The sequence below is a fragment of the Podarcis cretensis genome (assembly GCF_951804945.1).
Source record: "Podarcis cretensis genome assembly, chromosome: 7".
In the NCBI taxonomy this organism is placed as follows: domain Eukaryota; kingdom Metazoa; phylum Chordata; class Lepidosauria; order Squamata; family Lacertidae; genus Podarcis; species Podarcis cretensis.
The window spans coordinates 21006959-21029244 of record NC_137176.1 but is presented as its reverse complement, the minus strand read 5'-3'; the positions used below and the strand labels follow the sequence as shown (position 1 = coordinate 21029244).

The following is a 22286-nucleotide window of genomic DNA, read 5'->3' as shown; positions in this document are numbered from 1 at the left end:
CTCAATCGCATGCTTGAAAATTCAGGGTGCACAGTTAAAGTTGATTTCTGCAACAAGTTCACGTCCCCCAAATACTGGACTATGTGCAGTGAGGAAGGGGAAAAGAAGATGGACTGGGGAGCATGAAATGATGCTTGCTTTGAAACAATCATTATCTGAAATTTCAGTTGTCCAAACACAAAAAATTATACCCACACCTCACTGCACAAATGGTTAATTCAGATATCTGAATAGCTGGAGTTTATCTACTTCCTTACTTGTTTGTGTTTTGCTGCCTGGCAGCAGCCAGTGTAATATACTGATTAAGAGCAGTGGACTCATAATCTGGTGAACCGGGTTCGATTCCCTGCTCCTCCGCATGCAGCTACTGGGTGACCTTGGGCTAGTCACACTTCTTTGAAGTCTCTCAGTCCCACTCACCTCACAGAGTGTTTGTTGTGGGGGAGGAAGGGAAAGGAGATTGTTAGCCGCTTTGAGACTCCTTAGGGTAGTGATAAAGCGGGATATCAAATCCAAACTCTTCTTCTTCTTCAGGCAGAAAACATGGAAGGAGGGAGAGAATCAGGAAGCAGGAGAGATCAGACAAATCTCCTCACTTGGTTTGTCTTTTGCTTGTTGGATGCAGCAGTTTAGGGCAGAAACCATAGAGGGGGAGAGGGAGTAGACTGGACAAATCACAGATTAAAAATGTTCCCATATGAGATAATGGAAATTGTCAGCTTGTTAAGCAAACACTACCCTAACAAACGATTTCCTGGGAACATGCTGTGTTCAGAAAGTGGGACCTGCATGTAACTACATTGTATTCAACATGGTGCTAAACGAAACGTTTTGCCAGTGCAATGGAATTTTCTCCCCTCTCCTCTTCCCCCACCCCTACCAATCTGTTTTGGGGGTTCCCCAACCCTGTGGAGAAAATTTGGGGACTGCACAGGAGGATGGAAATCCTGTTGCATGAAGCTAAATACTGCCCAAACACTTTTGTTCTCCGGGGAAGCATGGGCCTGACCAGCAAAGTACTATAAAATCTATCAGCTATTTCTCTTTAGGTTTATAAGTGCATTATTTTCCTCCTTTAAGGTTATTCACATAAATTGAGACTGGTCTTCATGACATAATCATGCAAGGCCCATTACTTTTACTTTTTAAAAAAGGGGGTCAAAATAGAAGAGGAGAAGACTGGGAAAGGTGGTGAAAAGGGAAACCAAAATAACTCCCCTATGAGAGACGTAAGAGAAAACTTTACCTCCCTTTCTCATGCCACTAGAACTTGTGGAAAAAATAAAGTAGTTATTCAGGCTGCACATGAAGCTGCAATCTCACAACAGGAGAATGATTTTGTATTTTGTAATGTTTCTTTCTTTACAGCATTGGACTTTCCTTTCGCTTCCAGGCATATCCGCAACTGAGCGTCCTTTCGGCTTTGGCCCAGCCGCTTCATCAGCTCTGAATCTACTTGTCCTCCGCTCTTCCTCAGTAGATGGCAGAAAGTGAGGAGGAATTAAAGAACCTTTTACTGAGGGTGAAAGAGGAGAGTGCAAAATATGGTCTGAAGCTCAACATCAAAAAAACGAAGATCATGGCCACTGGTCCCATCACCTCCTGGCAAATAGAAGGGGAAGAAATGGAGGCAATGAGAGATTTTACTTTCTTGGGCTCCATGATCACTGCATATGGTGACAGCAGCCACGAAATTAAAAGACGCCTGCTTCTTGGGAGAAAAGCAATGACAAACCTAGACAGCATCTTAAAAAGTAGAGACATCACCTTGCCAACAAAGGTCCGTATAGTTAATGCTATGGTTTTCCCAGTAGTGATGTATGGAAGTGAGAGCTGGACCATAAAGAAGGCTGATCGCTGAAGAATTGTGATGGAGAGCTCATTCATTTCTACTCTGCAAAAGGTCCGGATCAGGGATTCCACTTGCAGCAACTCTAACATTGAGAATATGAAGCATATACTTTCCTTCAAGGCCCCAGAAATACTCCAGTCTCCTCATTTGAGAGTAGGACAGAGGTGGTTCCATACCTTTCATGATCCACACTGAAACGGCAGGCAGTAAAGATAAATCTGAACTGGGAAAATGGTGTAATGTGTCACTGTGGGGTTGAGAAAATAATCCTGTGCACTCAGTCTGCAGCACCAGCCTTTCAGCTCAGTTCAGACAAATTCCCTTTCACAAAAATTTAGTTTGCCTGAACTATACCTTACAGCAAATTAAACAGCATGAAGTTAAAAAGAGAAGGTGTCAACGCTCCTGCTTTTCACTAGCCGGCTAATAGTAAAGGCTGTGCTTCTAGACATGAAGGGGTTGGCTGTCCTCAATAAGCCCTCAGGTACATGCATTGGGGAAAAGAGGCCTTGTTAGCTTTCCCTCCTTATTTATGTCAAACAGTACAATCCAGCCCTGAATCAGGAACTCAATTAGAATTTTCACCGGAGAAATGGAAAAATTTCTAATTCCCCACATTAATCCTCAAAGGCACTTTATTAAACTTGTTTTTTTGGGGGGTTCCCCTTTGAGAAGCCTTACTTCAGAGTTGTCGTCCTCCAACACACACACACACACACACACACACACCAAAAGTAGACAATGGGGACTCAGAGAATGAGGGACAATGCCCTTTCCCCCCCCCCAAAAAAAAGGGGGGAAAATTGCTTTGAATGTTTCCACTGCTATCACTGGTAAAGATCTACTTCTGAATAGCCCCCATGAGAGAGCAGGGGAGCGATTGAGGAGTAGTTGAAAGACGATAACCCTCTGAACAAGGTGTGTGAAGTGCATGTACAGCTGTCAAACATGACAGTGCAAGCTTTCCTCTTGTTCTGATACAATGAGCTATCCAATGGGAAATGTAATTTTAGAAATAAATCATAGGAGGCCATCAGATTTTAAAGATACTTCCTCTCACCTCCCCCACCCCTCCAGCTTTATCTCCTTTAGAAACGAACTGATAGGCAAGGGTGGGGTAGGGAGATAATGTATATTTTTCTTGGTGTTTCAAAAGCTTATCTAGATTGATTTTAGGCTCTATGAAACTTTGATAATAGTCTGCCAGAGCTGACGAGTTTCACAGTGAGAAAACTTTTATAACCAATCAGGGTGTTTTTTTCCCCTTCTCCCTCCCCTCAAAGAATATTCATCCATAGTTTATATGGATAGAGGGGGAAATCTTTCTTATAAGCCCATGGAGTAGACATCAAAGCAATCATCGAAAGCTTTGTCAGATTCAGAAAGATTCCTACTCAGTTCATACATGCGACAACTGCTAGATAAAGAGAGGCAACTACCTCTGGCAGGTGAAGGGCAGAAGATTTTTAGATATTTAATTTAACAGGTTTGTCATTTCAGAAGCACTTGTATAATTTACAGTGGTACCTCGGGTTAAGAACTTAATTCGTTCCGGAGGTCTGTTCTTAACCTGAAACTGTTCTTAACCTGAGGTACCACTTTAGCTAATGGGGCCTCCCGCTACCGCCATGACACCGCCATGCGATTTCTGTTCTCATCCTGGAGCAAAGTTCTTAACCCGAGGTACTATTTCTGGGTTAGCGGCATCTGTAACCTGAAGCGTCTGTAACCCAAGGTACCACTGTACTTCTGGAGTTGCCAGAACAAAATGGCCAGTTTTGAGTACAATGGATCTTGATGGGGGGTGGGAAGCATTTCCTGCTCTGCCTCAGATGAAAATATTTCTTTGGCTGGCCTTAGATACTGAGATTGCATAGCAGAGGAGTGGAATGAGTTCTTCCATCTGACCGTAAGGGTGACCTCTAGAATGAACTGGGTTGTTTACCTGAGATTTGAATCAATCAGATAACCTGTAAAGAGGAAAAAGGTTCTTTTTATCATATGTGGTGATCTTGTAGTAAGGTTAAAGATTACTGGGAAGTGATATACATTGGTACCTTGGTTTACAACCATAATCCATTCCAGAGGTCCATTTGTAAACCAAAACAGGTTGTAACCCAAGGTGCACTTTCGCCAATGGGGCCTCCCCCCAAAAATATTGTTCGTAATCCAAGAAAAAAGTTTGCAAACCGGGACACACACTTCCGGGTTTGACGTGTTTGTAATCCAAAACGTATGCAAACCAGACTGTTTGCAAACTAAGGTACCACTGTATAATAAAATGAAAAAGATGTTTAAAATAATGTTTGTAAAAAGAAAAAAGAAAACAAACAAACAGAAACTTTCCTTTTGGGAATTATAGGGACATAACTACCCAAAATGTATGGAAATTTATTCATTCGTGCAACTACAGTGGCAAGAACGTTACTTGCCCAAAAATGGAAAGAAGGAGAAATCCCAGCAAAAGAAGAATGGATACAAAAACTTATGGAACATGCAGAAATGGTGAAACTTACCAGAAATATAAGAAATCAAGATAACAAGCTTTTTATAAAAGAATGGAAATGGTTTATTGAATATTTGCAAACAAACTGTAAGCAGATAAGAACATTGGCAGGATTATTGTAATAACCTAGTTTTATAAGAGTATATATTTAAAGCAGATGAATAAATGAACAAATTAAGTTAATTTGAATATGCAGAAAATATTAAAAATAAATTTAAGGAACCGCAGAAAGAGGGGAAAGGAAGTCAAGTTTTGAAATGTTAAAGTGATTTTAAAATTATTGAAATGTATAAAACTGAAAATCATAAATAAAATATATAAAAAGGATGCCTGATTTTAGTTTTGAGTGCATGGAGGACTGAAGAAGCCCATACTACTGCTCCACCACACTAGGATTCCTGAGTATTCTTTAAAAAATGTATATACAGTTATTTAATCTTAAACATAATTCCTGCGTAATTTTAGCACTCATGTGATAAAGAAAAAGGTCCTCTTATGGATCAGTAGCTGGCTAAACAGGAAGCAGAGAATAGGGGGAAATGGATATTTTCTCCAAAGTTCAGTAAGTGGGGTCTTTCAACGAGCTGTATTGGAATGAGGGATGGGAGAGAACTAAGATTCAGTTAGTGTTTAGAGGCAAACTTACCTAAATCTGCATTTCCAAAACAATGCATTAACTGAAACACACCCCTCCTCTGAAATTTGGTGTTCCCTGAATTTTGAAATGCAATTCTCCAGCCAAGGAATATGTACAAAAACACATTATGTCAGGAGAAATTGCCTTGCAAAATTGAGTATATTGGGCAATATTTCGAGCAAAAATGTAAATATTAAGATAAAGGTAAAGGGACCCCTGACCATTAGGTCCAGTCGTGGCCGACTCTGGGGTTGCGGTGCTCATCTCACTTTATTGGTCGAGGGAGCCAGCGTACAGTTTCCGGGTCATGTGGCCAGCATGACTAAGGCACTTCTGGCAAACCAGAGCAGCACACGGAAACGCCGTTTACCTTCCTGCCGGAGTGGTACCTATTTATCTACTTGCACTTTGACGTGCTGTTGAATTTTCATGAGGACATAAAATAAAATAAAAACGTGGATGGCTGCAGAAATGTGCAGAACTGAATGGAAGATGGTGGGGGGCTTTTTATTCCACACCACTTCAGGTGTATCAGTTAATTGGGGCTTCTGTCTTCTTATTAGGTGGCATATTAGAAATTCTACATCAGTGCTACGATATGCTGAGGATAAGAAAGGGTCGGTGTGACTACCGAGAAGGCCCTCTGCTTGGTTCCCTGTAACCTCACTTTTTGAAATGAGGGAACCGCCAGAAGGCCCTGCAATCCTACAGACTTACTAGAAAATAATCTCCAGTGGGAGTTACTTCAGAGTAAATGTACATAAGATTATACTATTTAATGTTATTTTGATAATGATGAACATATTCCATGATCTTTGATGCCCACTTTGGGTCCTCAGTACTGGTTGTGTCCAGTGGAAGTAGACTTCTTACTCCAGACTGGCTGTGAAAAATGGTTGTGAGAACTGATCCAGGGCTAGACCCTGGCTCAAATGAAGCCCTGGTCACTTCTGTAAATGGTTGTGTTTCTCTTCTCCTGAAATGATGTTGTCTGTTTTAAATCATCTTGTCAAGAAGTTTGCTTTTTTTAATACCATGTTCTCCTCAGGAAGATGCTAAGCACCTGTCAGGGGAACAGAAAAGAGTTAGAGGCTGAAGTTTGCTATTATTTAACTGGATGACTTTTCTAGGTGAGATTGATGGTAATAGCTGCATGACATTACTTCAGCTTTCTAAAAAATTCTTTGCTTTCAAATTGTGTTTTTCAGCTGTTTTGATGGATCTGCTGCTGTAGGAAGCTGCACCTTTTCTTATAGCAAATGGAGATAGTTTTTTTTCTGGGGCACTTTACCACCTCTTCTGTCATCTTTAAATGCATGCCCCTTTCCTCAAGAATCTGAAATATGTCTTTATTTTATTCTCTCTCTTTTTTATCCCACTTTTTATGAGTTTCTGCCAGTGACGTGCTGACAAAACATCTGGGCTCCTCAGAAGATTTCCGCGTCACTCAAATAATCACCACAGCAGTTCTCTGAAATATCTTCAGTGACAATGTTCCACACATCTGGGAGCAGGCAAAGCTTGAGAGATTTGGTTTCTGTGCAGCCTAATGCAAACTGAACTGATAGATCCTTCCCAAACTAATATGTGAATTGCAATGCAATCATCCTTTGTTTGGAAAATCAAAGTTTTAAAACATACAAAAGTCCTCATGAGAATTTGTCAGCATTTTTTTGTGCATTTCTGCTAATTTGCAGATTTTTGGATGCAGATTATTTTTGCATTTTGTTTTCACGGACATAATGCATGTTTGTACATTATTTTCGTCAGTATATGGATTGGTATCCAATACAATCGCATTTGTATTGTACCCTAACAGGAATTTCTATACATGTTTTTGGTTGTAACATGGCAAGGCGAAATCTGGGCAGTTAGCACACATGTATCCTTAATGAAAGCAGCTTGTGAAATGATGCGCTGGGGAAAAGTTCAGCAACTGGGAACTAGTGCATGTGTGATGGATATCCAGTTTAAACCCGTTTACTGAGTAAGAATGGATTTAAGCTTCTTTTTGCTCTTTACCCTGCAAATTCTAGCAACTGCTCCTTCATACACACACCCCTGGCCAGGTCTCCTTCTCCATAGTTAACTGGGAACTCTAACAGATACCAGGACTTTCATTGGTATCTCAATAAACACAAAGGAACTCACATATAGATTTCTATTGACTTAAAATATTGGTGAGTTTGTGGAGAATAACACCTTACAACAGGAGTGAGGAACCCATGCTAGGGTTGCCATACGTGCAGAACTTCCCAGACATACCCAGAATACTGTAGTTGGAAGCAGTGTCTGGGTGAAAGTCAGCAAAAATGTCTGGGGAAATCTGGTTGTATGGCAAGCCATGTCAGCAGTGTCATTTTTGCTGATGGCAGCCCTACCCACGACCCTCCAGAAGCTGCTGAACATGAGCTCATGATGGCAGAGACTGGAGTTGAACAACATCTGCAGGGCCTGCCCTAGAAAGCAGGCAGGAACATATGAAGGAACATCATCATCATCATCATCATCATCAACTGAGGATCAATTTAATTGGCTTAAAGCAGGGCAGGCTCACCCATAAGGCAAGGTGAAGCAACCACTCCAGGCAGCAGGATCTAAAGGGCCAGCTGATCTGGCCTCTAAGGAATGCATTGCCCGCTGCTGTTTCCACTGCCGCAATGATAGTGATGGCTGTGGCTGTTAGGAGTGAAGGTTCATGGCTTGATAACACAGTAAGCATAAATAATTAAAAAGGAGGATTTGTTGCCAAAACAAAACAAAAAAAAAAAAAAAAAAACCACCACCACCCCAAGTGATTATCTCCAGACGGCTCTAGCAAGTCTCTGGTCCCCATCACTCAGTTGACCCTTCTGAGGTGTTTTTCCTGTGTCGACAGAAGAGATGGAACCTTCAACCCTTATGTTTCTTATTTTGCTTCCTGTCTAGCAGCCTTCCTATACTCCTACGCCTTGGACTTATTCAGTCAGCTGCAGCACCTTCCTGTTCTGAAAAGCTCTCTCTGTGGCTTTCCGCGCCTGTTTGGGCTTCCGGGGAGCTTTGGCTGTGCTCCAGCCTGCTCTCAGTTCCTCCTTTATCAGCCAACCGTCAAAGATCAGGGGGAGTTGATGCTGGCAGCTGGGGGCTCTCTTGTGCCTGTGTGAAAACCCAGCCTCTCTTTTCCTGACTGCGTCCTGCAGCTGGTTGTAATATTACACTTGAAGCTGGTGTGTTCATGACAGTGGTGTGCTTTTGGGAGGTTGACTGCTGCCTCCTTGGCAGCCCTGTCCCATGCCATCTCTACAAAGGCCCCTCAGTGAACAGAAGGCATTGCTGCTCTCCTCCCTAGAGAGGAAATTGGGGGCTGCCCTTTGGGGTCTCCTGGGCTCTGCACCCACCTGGTATGATACAGAGCCCCTCCCCACGATGGCCTTTGATTCCCACTTCAATCACCAGGTAAGGTTGACTTAATTCCCCTTGTTCCCAATATAGATCTCCAGTCCCTGCACTGTTCTAATGTAGATCATCATTCACACCACTTCCTCCCTGGTAGTGAGGGTGCCATTTTGTGGCTTGCCTCAGGACTCAAAATGCCTTGGGTGGGCTGTCCCTAGCTGAGGTCAACTGCAAATGAAATCAGAATCAGATGCTTCCTACTCCCTAGTGTCGCAAGTTATGGTTTGTAGTAATGCTTTCTGCCTAGGGAAGGCAGAAAGAGTGCCCACCCCTGGAATGAATGCTTGGTCATCAGAATTTTACATAGGCGGGCCTACGAAAAATAATTGCTTGCTAAGGAGCAGCAGGTTTGAATTGCAGCAGCATCATTTGCACAAAATCATTTCCATCCGTTTAAGCTGCTCTGAAGCATTATTTGTGTGTGATACTTCATTACATTTTTTAGTTATAATCCTTTAATAAACAGCAAGCCAAATTGTTGACAGTGCAAAATACTTTTTCTTTCCCCCCGTGAGCATCAAAAAGATAGGCTCGCACAGCAAAAGCCTGTGACACAGCTGAAGTAATGTGCAAATTATAAATTGCCCTAAACATAAATACTGTCACAAGCATGAGATGAACAAATTTCCTACCAGTTAATTTCTGCTAAGTGAAGAGCCCGATAAATATTCTTATCCTAGCTTTGCTTATCATTTGCTTCCTGTATCTCCTACGTCTGGTGTAAGGCTAAGACTTCACTCTTTATTCCATCTGAAAATTCAATCACTTCAGATGAACACCCTTATGTGTTACATGATCAAATAAGGGGGTTGTGGGATTACCGCCCCCAAGCAACATACCTCGGTGGCCACACATTCAGAGACTGTGAGAAAAGGTCCAATGCATAGACTAATGAAGGCATACAGAGTTCCTCCATGCGCAATTTGGAGGATCTGGTGCCAGCAGGTGTAGCAGCAGGGGGAGGGTTAGCCTGTTCAGCCATATGTCCCACAGAAAGCTACTTGTCAAGATTACCCTGGTAAAAGGTCAGGGACTCATTCACTCATGCATGTCTGTCATTTAATTTCTCCATAGTATATATGATGACTGGCTGCCATACATGTGGACTGATTCCACTGCAAAGCATTGCGTTTGAGGTGATGGGGATGGTCAGTTCACACACATGTTTCACCCCTTAATCTATATTCAGGAATTCATACTGGAAACACGAAGGCAAAAAGGAGGAAGGCATAGAGGGAGATGCCCCAACCCCCTTTACCTTCTTGAATTGAGTAGGAAGAACTGAAGAAGGCTTCTAGTATGATTTAATCAGGGGTCAACAAACTTTTTCAGCAGGGGGCCGGTCCACTGTCCCTCAGACCTTGTGGGGAGCTGGAGTATATTGGGGGGGGGATGAAAGAATTCCTATGCCCCACAAATAACCCAGAGATGCATTTTAAAGAAAAGGACACATTCTATTCATGTAAAAACACTCTGCTTCCCGGACCGTCCACAGGCCGGATTTAGAAGGCGATTGGGCCGGATCTGGCACCCAGGCCTTAGTTTGCCTACCCATGATTTTACTGAACATGCTTAGAAGCTTCCTTGCAGGGCTCTCAAAGGTGGTCCATTGATCAATACCTTTAGTGATACAGGTGCCATTTTGATCAATTCTTTTGTGGGAATGAAACTATCAGGTTCCATGACTATTGTGTCAGGAAGACACAGCATTTAAAGTCTTTTTTAGGGTGAAACAGCCCTGGTCCTTTACAAATGCACGACTCTGAAGGTATTCACCTGGTGTTACAAAAATCTAGCAATTTTATCAGCACACAACTCTGTTCTTGCCACCTTCTTTTCCAATGTCACCATTTATTTTCCCATATGTGCTGCCTTTTGAAGACGTATTTGTCATGAAGATATACTTCGGGTCTCCAAGGGTTTCCTTAGAGAGGGGATTGTGAAGTTGTCACCCTGTGGATATTGCTGAATCACAGCTCTCTTTATCTCAACCAGTGTTGAAGTTCAATAATATATTGAGAGCTACAGGTTCCCCGACCTTAACTCGGGGAAACTGCTAATAGAACGCTTTTGTTCAAAACCTTCTTTCAGATTCAGTGGCTGATTTTGAAGTCACCCATCCATACATCCTTTCATTTATTGCCTTGTGTTCATGCATTGCTATCTCCTGATGGCTCACATAGAAGACCCCACAATCAGAGCTGTGCACGAATAGCATTTCAAAATTTTCCACTCTATTTGCGGCCATCTAAATTGGCAGAACCAAGTTGGGAAAACAAATTCAGTTAATTTCTCCAGCAGGAAGAGAAATTCTCAAAAAAAATTATTGGGGTAGGATTTCCCATTAGCAATGCCAATAGCACAGCGTCTTTCTTATTTCCCTCCCTCCCTCCCTCCCTCCCTCCCTCTGTGTGTGTGCTTGTGCTTTGACAAAATGGCCACCATTTTGCATTGCCCACAGTGCTCCCAATCTTGTGTTACTCCAGGGCACTGTAAAAGAGAAATGGTGGCTACTACCAAGAAATGGTGGAGTGTGTGTGTGTGTGTGTGTTTGTATATATATATTTCAAACTGACGTTTTATTGTAATTTTATTGGTGTTAGCCACCCTGAGCCCGGTTCTGGCCGGGGAGGGCGGGGTATAAATAAATAAATTATTATTATTATTATTATTATTATTATTATTATTAAAAGAATAATCTCAGAAATTTTCTCAGAAAAAAAAATGTCTTCTGTGATATTTAATATGACTTCCAATTTTACTAGAATATTGTAAAGCCAGCTATCGTTATAGGTTTATACAGCCCTACTCCTGGGGTGGGGTAGGCGACAATAATCTGTTTGTGCATATGGTGGCTTTCCTACCCCTCCCTCTGCAAGTACAAAAAGAGGTCTGGATCATGCTCTGAGATGATAATACGAAAATAATATCTTTTGTTGAAAGTGCTTTGTTATCCTCCAGTTCAATGGGGGGGGGTGGCCTTAATGAGTTAAGCATCCTTGAAAACAGCAATTAAATGAAAACATTTAATACTGCTTCATTTAAAACAACCATAACTTATTGGTGGTGACACAGATGGGCTGAACCACCAGAGATTAAAATGGTCAGTCTGTATTCATTTCTTTCATTATAAATACACCCAAAATTAGTTATTATCTTTGCCCTGATGTTATGCATTGTAGTGTGCAAAACAATGGTTTCATCATCAAAATCTCAAGTTAAACATTAGTGAAGCTCTAATGGAGATAAAGCAACCTCTCTGATTTTCTAATGGACTTTTTTTTCTAATCAGAGCCCTCTTTATGTATCTTTCATAATGATTTATTTTATAAAGATCTCAGGGATTACATCATTTTCTATGCGCTGTTCAAGATAAAGCTGTTTGCATCTCATAAAGAAGCATGTGAGAGCAAACTTGGTCAATTCAATTACTGTAAACTATCTTATGCACATGTAAAAGCTAATTATAAGGCAGCATGAATAGCTGGATGCAATATAAATAATATCAATGGTACATGTTTTTCCAGCCTGATTCAGTTTAAACACTTAAACGATTAATAACTGAAGAAGGTTCTTTTTAATACCCCAGAGAACGGTGAAACATTGTTTACAGAATTACTTCCTTGAGCTATTTAAAGAATTAAAGCCTGACATCAAAATAATATTGCTTCTCAAATCAAAAGTGCCATCTTTTTTTACTCTGCAAAGAGTAAAGATCAATTTCCACCTCAAGGTAAAATTATGGGTGAGCAAATCAACTTGCCTTATAATTAGCTCAGTTTCTCAAAACTTTCTAAGAAAACTCTTGGGACAAGTTATTTCACTGAGAGCTCTCAGAGAAATCTGAAAATATTGGCACATATAGGAGTGCTTCACTCCATGTACTTTAACCAGTGCCGGATTTACATATAAGCTAAACAAGCTATAGCTTAGGGCCCCATTCTCTTGGGGCCCCCCAAAAAAATTAAAGGAAAAAAACCTGGATGCACATTTTCAAAATATAAGATAAAAAACAGATAAAATAAAACCTACATACAGCAATAGTGTTTTGTGTTGTGTAGGCTCCTGTGGTGTAAGTAATGGGCTCCGCCTGCTAGTCTGCTCCCTAAAATATCCCTGGTTTGCTCATTTTTATATCATTTACTTTGATAAAATACATATTTTGTTATGTGGAAATGGCTTTAGATGCCTATTAGGTCCATAAATTACCATCTAGCATATATTCAACACAAAAAACAGCAACAATTTGTTGTTGACAAAGGACAGCTGGACATATAAAGGGCCCCATTACCTTCAGTAGTTTAGGGCCTCATCAAACCTAAATCCGACCCTGACTTTAACAAAAAAGCTCCTGCGAAGGAGCAGGAAGAACTAAATGGGGATGGTGGAGACGAGGACTGGCCAGGATATTTTGCTTCCTGAGGAAAAACAGAAAATGGCACCTACCGACACTGCTCTCACTTCCTTCTCTGCCACCATCTGATGCTGCCTGAGGCAACTAGAGATGGTCTGGTGAAGCTGCAGAACACTGAAGGCAGCAGGGGAGAAAAATGGAGGCTGGAGAGGAGCAGGTGGCCAGGGAAGGAGCAAGGGCAGAGGAAGAGGTAGTATTAGGGTGGGCAACAAGCACAAGATGCAGCGAGAGGTGCACCCCTGCTCCTCCTTCAGCTGTCCACAAGCTGCCGCCTGAGGCAGCTGCCTCACTAAGCCTCATGGGCCCAGCAGCCCACTGGTGTAGACCCAGTTCACCGAACTGCCTCTTAGGACCAAAAAAGAAAAAGAAAAGGTCCATGCTTTGAAGGTGATGTCTACAAAGCCTGTCATATCTCCCCACTGCTGTTCCCCCTTCCTACTCTACATAAATTTGTTCTGGAAAAGACGAACTGTCAATGGGATACACTGAAACAGAAGTCACCAGACCCTTCTATATAGTGAGAAGGTGGGGAGGGGTATTACTCAGAAGGGTGGTGGGAATGGGTGATTGGCAGATAGCTGTGATGAGCCTGTTGACGACTCTTAACGACTGCAATAGGTCTTACAGGAAAAACCATGGAGAGACCTGGTCTGAACAAAGACATTGGATTCTTATCTCATTATACATGACAAAGCCATTTTTCACCTTCTCACCCCTTGCTTTTTCCTGTAAGACCTATTGCAGTCGTTAAGAGTCGTCAGCAGGCTCATCACAGCTATCTGCCAATCACCCATTCCCACCAACCTTCTGAGTAATACCCCTCCCCACCTTCTCACTATATAGAAGGGTCTGGTGACTTCTGTTTCAGTGTATCTGAAGAAGTGTGCATGCACACGAAAGCTCATACCTAGAACTAACTTAGTTGGTCTTTAAGGTGCTACTGGAAGGATTTTTTTTCTTTTATTTTGTTTTGACTATGGCAGACCAACACGGCTACCTATCTGTAACTGTCAATGGGAGTTCATTGTGCCCTGGATACGAATTTTGTATGCTCAACTCATAACAGATTCAGGTGGGTGATTGAGTTTGCCGTTCTGCACCTGTTCCCTGGGTCTGAGCTTGTCCTCAGTTCCATAATGCACAACAATCATAAGTAAACCTATAGTTAAATCATACTTTATACATCCATAATTACCCCTGTGTTTGTTTTTGGTGCATCGAAAATGGTAACCATATATTTTTCTAAAAGTATCCACTAAACGGAGAGAAGGAGAGGAAATCATTGCCCACCTTGTCAATGGTAGAAGAAGAAGAGTTTGGATTTGATATCCCGCTTTATCACTACCTGAAGGAGTCTCAAGCGACTGACATTCACCTTTCCCTTCCTCCCCCACAGCAAACACTCTGTGAGGTGAGTGGGGCTGAGAGACTTCAAAGAAGTGTGACTAGCCCAAGGTCACCCAGCAGCTGCATGTGGAGGAGCGGAGACGCGAACCCAGTTCACTAGATTAGGAGTCTACTGCTCTTAACCACTACACCACACTGGTAAAATAAGGCGAGTCATACACACACAGCAAGCATTACAGAAATACACCCATCACCAGTCTTCAGGGGCATTTTATTTTCACTCAACCCATATGATTGGCTGAAAGAAGCCATTTATTTCACATACTGAGGTGCTTGGTTGCAAGACCACCAAAAGCCTTCCACACTTTATAGAGTACAGTGTAACAGATAAGGGCAAGAAGTGTCTGACCCAGACCTAAGACTATGAATCATGAACTATGTTGGGCATATTATTCCTTCAGAAATTGGCATTATTGATTTCCAGAATAACATCAAAAAAGGCCTTTTCCTTCTGCATGATTTTGACCTTTACCTGCTTTCAGAATTGAGGTAATAATCATGGTTTTGCAATTTCTTTTCTATATCATGCATGTCCTTGTGCAGAAATTAATAAGAGTTTTGAAGCCTAGCTAAACTAAATTTTAGACAAACATTCAGAGCATATGAACTGCCATATGTACCCACTGAGAGCAGCCCCAACCATTTCTAATTAAAATTTTTACTGAGGTGGCTTTTGCTGACACTGCCCTAATGAGAAATGCTCTGTTTTGTTTTCCAAGGAAATTGAATTTCCAGGCATTTAATTTGTTCCGATCCATTTTCCTCTCGGTGTTCTCTTCAGAATTTAGAACCAAAATTTGTTTTTGCTTTTTTTGAAAAAAAATTGTTTGGATGCATGTGTCTGCCATCTCCTCAACTGAAGGTGGGTGTAAGATGACCCTAAGATCAGAGACAGTCTCCATCCCCTTGGCCACAGCTTTTTAGTGTTGAGAGAGGACCTCCTCTGTACTATTTTACAAATGGTCCTCAGAGACTGAATTAGAAGGAACAATGCTCTTCATTTTTCTGACCTCACCTTTCATAACTGGTAATGGTTGGGAAACACTCGTTGTAAGGATGTAATTTCACATCATGTTTCACTAGACATGTGATAAAAGAAGGAACTTTTATTTCTGCTCAAACTTTGTCACAAGGTCATATGCGGAGTCAAGCTTGAAGGAGAGTGATCCTGGATTGGAATGTCTATCAGAAAAGAAATCAAAAGCGTTGACGGTTGGTCAGCCTCCTTACTGATTTGTTTGCTGCGAAAGGCAGATGTCAGTGGAATTATTTGTGGATTTCAGCATGAAACTGGTGTGTCATTATCCATCTCGCTATGATTTCACATGTCAAATCGTCTTCAACAGTAGTAAAATTGTAGAAAAATACAAGGTGGCGTTGGTGTGGAAATTGGAGATATCCATCTTGATCTTCATGCTTTAATATTGAAGAAAGAAGAAACAAGTGGTGGATTGCATACAATGGATTGGGTGCAGTTCAGCTAATCTAGCTTCTTCTACATCTTTTTGGTCAGAGGAATAATAAAAAGCATAATTATCAACAATTTGTGGAACTAACTTCTTTTGATGCTAGTTCCTTTAATGACTTGTGAAATGGCAGAAAGGGACAGATGCCTGTTTGCTTTCCCTACTTCTATACTGACACAAAAAAAGATGAAACCTTCCTCTGTTCTATGTTCCTTTTTTAGTTCTTTTCCTACCACCACACACTTCATTCTTGGTTTTGCAATCATCTCCTCTTCCTAATCTGTGCTTCCACATTACAGCATGTGGTATATTTTCACTGGCTGATATTTTCATAGGTAAATTCTAGAAGAGTAGCAATGTTTTCCTGCTGGGGCAAAAGCAACAATAAAATGAATTGTGGCACGTTAAGACTAGGACATATATTGTGAGGTTCCACAAGCAAGAGTCAGTGTCAACAGATGTATGATGTACAGTGATGACATAGAGGAAAGAATCAACAATTTATGCCACCCATGTCGATAAAATAAAGCTCACAGATGGACACATTTGTATTAATGTCATTTTCAAACAAAATCAAAAATAAATATTAAGGACCTGTTCTTTCCACTGGCATAGACTCCCCCCTGCTTGAATGGTTATTTAATTGGCTTTTCATGTGATTAAAGTCCAGCAAAGACCTTGAGATCTGGACTTCTTGACTCACTACTTCTGCTACAACTCTTTTAATGCACTGCAGAGGCTGTCCCGAAATCTCACAAATGGTTTTGGCCAATGAGGACATTTTCAACAACAGCTTCAGAAAATGAAATCCTTGTAATGAGAAAATTGCAGTTTAAATTGGGCCTTATTTCCAGGGCATTGTGAAGGTTAGAGAAGTGGAAGGATTTTGGAGGCACTGTGGGAATTGTTGAAATTGCAGGCACCATTTCTTGTAAGCTTCATTTTGCAAGAAGAAAATCTTAGTAACCATCTTTAACTCTGGAGAACAGAAATGTATGTGGTCATTTAGTGTTTCTTTTTAAGGTGGTTAATTTTCAAGATAAAAAAAAAATCAGCTTGCACTGTGGGAACTTGCAAACAAAGATTAAATCCCATTTTAGAAAATTCTGCTTTTCCTTTTGTGAAGTTCCTCTGCATTCAGTTGTTAATACTTGGCTTTGTTCATTTTCCATGTGCACTGTTGTCATAATAACAGATGATAATGTTGCCAGGCTCATGCCACAGCTTAACATGCATAAATATGCATGTGATTGCTGCCGCTTGTGTGATTCCACATATAGAGGCATTGGAATCTTATGCAATAATACTTCATTGACTCCATAAGGAGTCTCAGGAATAAAGCCAAACGGGACATATTATTTCAAAATTGTTGGAGCCTGCCGTTACAAGTGGCACTTCTTTAGGGTAAAATAAAGACGCAGAAAGCCAGTAATATTTCCATAATATGAGAGGGTAGCTCATTCAGACTTCTTCTCCTCTCCGGTAACTTTTTATTGTCCTTTGTTCTGTCCAGCCGCATGGCCGTTTGCCAATCTCATGTTACCTTATCCGGTCAAGGCTTGACACTCCCCTCTCCATATAAGGTAATCATTGCCCAGAGGAATGTCAGGGGGCACCCTGCAGTATTTACAAGCCTCTGCCTTAGCTGTATGACTCCCACATGCCCTCTTTCTTTATTTTATTAATCAGAGTCATAAATGTCCGTTCCAATATGATTATATCGAGTGCGATAAGCGACTCTTGTGAAACCGGAAGCGGGCCGCGGACTGGAGAACCATGCAGTACACATAGAAATTAAAGAAGGAATACATTGAATACATCAACACAAAATAACACAAATAACTACTATAATGATCACTAAAATTAATAAATGTCGAAGCCAACTTCCATCCGGAAGCCAAGAATATAACCATGCCCATGGATCTGCTGCAAGGCAACCATAACTCTCTTTGGAGTAAGTAGCTGATATTACTACTCTGTTGGGACCAAGTAAAGGCTTCAGTAAATAAGAAACTGATATAAAATTGCTCATCTGTGGCATTTGCTAAGCCACGGATAGAAGAATTCAGACTCCAATTTGCATGGTAGGTTTCTTTCCTAGTTTTTAGCCATGCACTCGTGTCACTCCTACAGCACTTAGATTGGTCACTGTATGTTCCTGTAAGAGAACAAGAGCTATTAAAAGTGAATTTCATTGTATATTGACAGTTTGGATATATGCCCCATGATTCTTTCCCCTCTCTAATTTGAAAACAAATGGGGGCAGGCATACACACCCAACATTTAGAAGCATGCAATTAACTGGTAAACTTAATCATATCTTGTACAAAAGTATTATCCCTCCATATTTTATGATAATTTTCTCCCCTAAAAGTCTTATTCAACAACACAGTTCTTATAGTTCGAGAGTGGCTGAGCCGTGGATGCTGCAAGCCAGAGTAGGATTCTGATGACTGTGGCTTGCCAGCCGATAAGGTGAAATATGGTGGTTTCAACTGGACTGGGTTGTCTGCTTCTCTTCCTTGTATAACGGTGCAGCAAAGGATGGCAAGGCAAATGATGAGGAAGGCAAACACTGCCAGATGCAGTTCGTGTGCAGCACCTCTAGGTGGCTCATGCGGAAAGGTTTCGATGCTTCATCCACAAAATGTTGGCAAAGTGTAGGGGAGTTCCGCATGCTGTGAGGCAGCACAACCCACTGATATCGCTGGGTGGGCTGCAAATTGTTATATACTGGCAATGTAAAAGCAAACTGTTCCTGTCTGCTGGGGCCAGTGGGAAGAAAGTGGTTCAATGTGGCCGAAAGTCAATTGTTCAGAAATAAGCTGTTCAGAAACAAGATGGTGCCATTGCTGCAGATTTTTCTTTTGGTGGAGGCCACTCTACCCACACTGAGGTATCGGTGATCTTGGTTTGCCACGCTGGAAACGTTGTATCGGTGGCTACAGGCTGGTTTTTATTTTGCGCTGCTGTTAACAGATGAGCTGCAGACTGACAAATGCGAAGCATGGCTGCTGTGTCCGTGGCAGGATTGTGTATTATCGGGCGCAACGCAACCTTACAATCCTCATTTGCATTTTCAAAGGCCAATTGTTTGATAATTATTTGTTTGGCTTCAGGATTTTCAATTTGTCTACTCACTGCTGTAATCAGCCTGTCCATAAAGGAAGAATATGGTTCTCTAGGTTCTTGTCTGACTGAACCCCACCTAGACTGAATACTGGAGGGTTCAGGAATTTTTCTCATTGCTTGTTGAGCAGCAAGAGCAGTATCCCTCAATAAGATCTGCAGCAGTGTGGCTTGCACTGAAGCCTGATCAAAGGGCCCATGCCCCATCATAGCATCCATCACATCTGCGAGGGTAAGATTAGGATTATTCCCTCTTGCTTGTTGCAGTAAAGCAGGAGCATAAGCACGGCAGGCAATTTCCCATTCATGGGCAAACAATACACCTGCTGATGGGGGTAACACTGTACGTGCCAAAAGCTTGATGTCATCTGGAACCAATAGCTGGGCTAATGTAGCTTCCAAAAGAACTTGTGTAAATGGAGCTTGCAGTCCATTTGTCCTAACTGACAATTGCAGTTCTTTTAAGATTTTAAAGTCAAAAGTGCTGGGCTTGAGTTCCTGCTGGAGCACCAGCAGGGGGCACAATAACAGGGAATGCCATGGTATCCTGTGATAAGGAACAGGCAAGTACTGCACGTTGAAAGGGGGTAGCCTGTTCTGCTGCTGAAAGAGTAGGGTCATTTCCAGCCAGACCACTGTATTTTTGCAGGATTGGGTCCTCTGGTGAGGAACTGTAGTCTGGAGGTTTGGGTTCTGGAGCTGCTGGCAAAGCGAGTGCTGGAACAGGCGCCATCACAGCAGGTGATGTTGGCAACGCTGCCATAGAGATATTTTTTGGTGATAAAGAGCCCATAGCATAACGAATCTTACACCACGCATTTAAAATTTGAACACCGAAACTGGGGTGTCCATGAAAATGTGCTCCAATCTTATCCCATTGTTTTAATTCCCAAGTCCCATCTGCAGGAAACCAGGGGCAATGCTCATCGATGGCCAGAATGAGCTGTATCAAATCACCATCAGGAACTTCCAATTTGTTGGAGGGGAGGAAAAATTTTAAGTCTCTTAAAAATTTCTGTTGGGGAGTAGTCAAAGAGGTGCCCATGTTTCTAAAATCAATATAAAAGGGATCGAACTCACCAGGGATCTTTTTTTAAAGATGTATAAGCGCTTTGAAATCCTTGCCGGACGTGGTGAGCCGATGATATCCACTGCTTGGATCGAAAGTCCTCTCACAGTGTCTTTTAAAATCCTCTTAGTCTGCCTCAGACTGTTTCCTTTAAGTTGCTTCTCTCGGTTCTCTTTGAAGTTTGAAGTCAGTCTCACACTGCTTCCTTTTAAGTTTTCCTCTTCTTTTAATTGAGCCTCAGAGAGGGCACCACTTGTTGGAGCCTGCCGTTACAAGTGGCACTTCTTTAGGGTAAAATAAAGACGCAGAAAGCCAGTAATATTTCCATAATATGAGAGGGTAGCTCATTCAGACTTCTTCTCCTCTCTGGTAACTTTTTATTGTCCTTTGTTCTGTCCAGCCGCATGGCCGTTTGCCAATCTCATGTTACCTCATCCGGTCAAGGCTTGACACTCCCCTCTCCATATAAGGTAATCATTACCCAGAGGAATGTCAGGGGGCACCCTGCAGTATTTACAAGCCTCTGCCTTAGCTGTATGACTCCCACACAAAATCAGGTTGTCAGGATGTTTCTCCCTGCCAAACAGACTCATTTGAAGGTCCTTAACTGTTATATCAGATTTACCTTAAGACTTGGGAGGAGGATGAAAAATTTGTTCTTCTGGCTCAGGTAGCCCTGAATTCACCCCTGTACAACTTCAAATGTACCAAGCCAGTTGCAGCCCACTTGCTATGTATATTGTGTCTTCTGCCAGATGTATGGCAATCCAGCTGTTATTTGCAGTCCCAGGCAGGTAGAACAAAACTCAAACACATACACAGAGACACAAACCATATCAAGCTCTAGATGAGTGTTATGTACTGAGTTGAAAAGGATTCAGAATGCAGCAGTCTGATTGGTCCTAGAACAATAGGGTCCTGAATGTAGCAGTCTGATTGGTCAACAGGAGCCACCCAATCCATCTCCAGGTGGAAGTGAATCCGCAATCAGATTGGCCTACAGGTGAATCCCAGAATTAGCCAATCACGTGGGGCCCATTGTTTAAATAATGTATATATAGCAGACATTCTGGGGGGACTTCCATACCTCCTCACCACTATGAGCTGAATAAAGAGCATGAAATCCACTCTTGACTCCAAGTATATTTCATGAGTGACCTACACATTGATGGTGGCTGTAACTGGTCTGTGGGTTCACCATGTGAGAGGTTGTGTAGGCCTGCTCTAAGCTCACCATCTCCAGCAAAGAAAGAAAAATAAGTATGATACCTTTTCATCTCAAATTGTTACTGTTAAAGAGTGGGGATAATACCAAAAGGGGTTTAATAATACTTAGACATGAATAAGTTGTACTCCTCCCCACTGTCCAAAATGGAAGGACTTGAGAAAAATCCATTGGAAGCTTTTCATTTCCAAATAGATTTCAAATATATATTTGTCACCAGCCTGAACACTGTCTCCGTTTTGTCAACAACAAGAGGGGGGAGGAATCTCCCCAGAAACACAGTATATTGTCAGATACAGCACATTTCAACAACCATGCTTTTGGAAAGAAAAGACAAGTAAATAACCCCTAATCTCCCACTACTTTGCTTAATTTGTTTCCGCTATCTTGAAACAGGCTATTACTGTGTTTATATATCAAAACATAATGCTTCTTGACTGCATGACAATCTCAAATGGGCTGAACGGCTGGGAGGGATCTGCACAGCTCTGTACACATCTGTCAGAAAGGAAAGAAGTCATGAAGCAGTAATTTGGAGCTATCCACATGATTCCCAGCAAAGGATGCTAAAGTCATGAGCATGCTGAGACATTGAGAGGAATGTGACAGACCAGCAATGCAGGCCAGTGCTTTCCAAGAGTGCCAAGTCCAAACTAGGGATACCCAGGTTAAAGTTCTAACTTAGCTTCAAGGCTTAGAGGACATACCAGTCAGAAATGTAGACAAGAACTTCATTGTCTCACTCTCTGACAAGTACAGTAGTACCTCAGGTTACATACGCTTCAGGTTACTTACGCTTCAGGTTACAGACTCCGCTCACCCAGAAATAGTGCTTCAGGTTAAGAACTTTGCTTCAGGATGAGAACAGAAATTGTGCTCCGGCGGCACGGCAGCAGCAGGAGGCCCCATTAGCTAAAGTGGTGCTTCGGGTTAAGAACAGTTTCAAGTTAAGTACAGACCTCTGGAACGAATTAAGTACTTAACCTGAGGTACCACTGTACAGGACACAGGAAATTCTTGACAGGATAAAACTGAGTCCATTGCTACCTTGTGACTAAACGATAGGGATGTTCACAGATTACATCCAATCAGTACTGTTTTTCTAGAAAAAGAGGTGCCGGAACTTACCATGAACACCTCCCTTGC

At 41.8% G+C, this 22286-nt stretch overlaps 2 long non-coding RNA genes across 2 annotated transcripts in view; both read right to left on the bottom strand.

Annotated features, from left to right (window-relative positions):
* Positions 1-22286, bottom strand: part of LOC307220954 — a 125113-nt gene that overhangs the window by 70236 nt on the left and 32591 nt on the right. The gene's annotated exons all lie outside the window — the stretch shown is intronic.
* On the bottom strand, positions 15343-20771 carry LOC307221022. Its single transcript, XR_013841289.1, has 2 exons — positions 20541-20771; positions 15343-15667 (listed from the first exon to the last, which is right to left on the bottom strand). It is a non-coding gene; the product is annotated as an uncharacterized lncRNA (long non-coding RNA).